The 1,316-nt window shown below is 49.3% G+C and overlaps 2 non-coding genes and 2 pseudogenes across 2 annotated transcripts; all 4 read right to left on the reverse strand.

The window, feature by feature from the left end:
• Positions 1–258: 258 nt before the first annotated feature.
• On the reverse strand, positions 259–377 carry LOC118345897. The gene has a single exon (XR_004799339.1). It is a non-coding gene; the product is annotated as a 5S ribosomal RNA (ribosomal RNA).
• Positions 378–566: 189 nt separating this feature from the next.
• Positions 567–685, reverse strand: LOC118345898. Its single transcript, XR_004799340.1, has one exon. It is a non-coding gene; the product is annotated as a 5S ribosomal RNA (ribosomal RNA).
• Positions 686–875: 190 nt separating this feature from the next.
• On the reverse strand, positions 876–994 carry LOC118345900 (annotated as a pseudogene).
• A 190-nt stretch (positions 995–1,184) lies between these two features.
• On the reverse strand, positions 1,185–1,303 carry LOC118345899 (annotated as a pseudogene).
• Positions 1,304–1,316: the final 13 nt, after the last annotated feature.

Raw genomic sequence — 1,316 nt, forward strand, 5'->3', positions numbered from 1 at the left:
CGCCCAAGCAAGCTTGACTGCAGAGTTCTGATGGGATCCGGTGCATTAGTGCTGGTATGATCGCACCCATCAAACTAATTATTTAAAATTCATATAATCCTCGTGCGACATACTAGCGTCCTTCCGATCCCAATGCGAACCGGCTTGCAGATCGAAACCCATGGCTACGCGATGGGCAGGGAGCGATTTTCCTAAAAATCCACTCCCGAGTGGTTCTTCTTGTCAATTCCTCTCACAAGGTGGAAAAAACAAAAACGAGGGGTGCAACACGAGGACTTCCCAGGAGGTGACCCATCCTAGTACTACTCTCGCCCAAGCACGCTTAACCGCGGAGTTCTGATGGGTTCCGGTGCATTTGTGCTGGTATGATCGCACCCATCAAACCAATTATTTAAAATTCATATAATCCTAGGGCGACCTACTAGCGTATTTCCGATCCGAATGCGACCCGGCGATCTGATCGAAACCCTTAGCTACGCGATGGGCAGGGCGCGATTTTCGAAAAATCCACTCCCGAGTGGTCCTTCTTGTCAATTCCTCTTGCAAGGCGGAAAAAACAAAACCGAGGGGTGCAACACGAGGACTTCCGAGGAGGTCACCCATCCTAGTACTACTCTCAACCAAGCACGGTTAACTGCGGAGTTCTAATGGGATCCGGTGCAGTAGTGCTGGTATGATCGCGCCCATCAAACTAATTATTTAAAATTCATATAATCCTAGTGCGACCTACTAGCGTATTTCCGATCCCAATGCGAACCGGTGATCTGATCGAAACCCTTGGCTACACGATGGGCAGGGCGCGATTTTCCTAAAAATCCACTCCCAAGTTGTCCTTCTTGTAAATTCCTCTCGCAAGGCGGAAAAAACAAAAACGAGGGGTGCACCACGAGGACTTCCCAGGAGGTCACCCATCCTAGTACTACTCTCGCCCAAGCACGGTAAAATGCCGAGTTGAAATGGGATCCGGTGCATTAGTGCTGGTACGATCGCACCCATCAAAGTAATTATTTCAAATTCATATAATCCTAGGGCGACCTACTAGCGTATTTCCGATCCGAATGCGAACCGGCGATCTGATCGAAACCCTTGGCTACACGATGGGCAGGGCGCAATTTTCCTAAAAATCCACTCCCGAGTGGTCCTTATTGTCAATTCCTCTCGCAAGGCGGAAAAAACAAAAACGAGGGGTGCAACACGAGGACTTCGCAGGAGGTCCCCCATCCTAGTACTACTCTCTCCCAAGCACGGAAAAATGCGGAGTTCAAATGGGATCCGGTGCATTACTGCTGGTATGATCGCACCCGTCAAAGTAATTA

Source organism: Juglans regia, unplaced genomic scaffold (genome assembly GCF_001411555.2).
Source record: "Juglans regia cultivar Chandler unplaced genomic scaffold, Walnut 2.0 Scaffold_563, whole genome shotgun sequence".
In the NCBI taxonomy this organism is placed as follows: domain Eukaryota; kingdom Viridiplantae; phylum Streptophyta; class Magnoliopsida; order Fagales; family Juglandaceae; genus Juglans; species Juglans regia.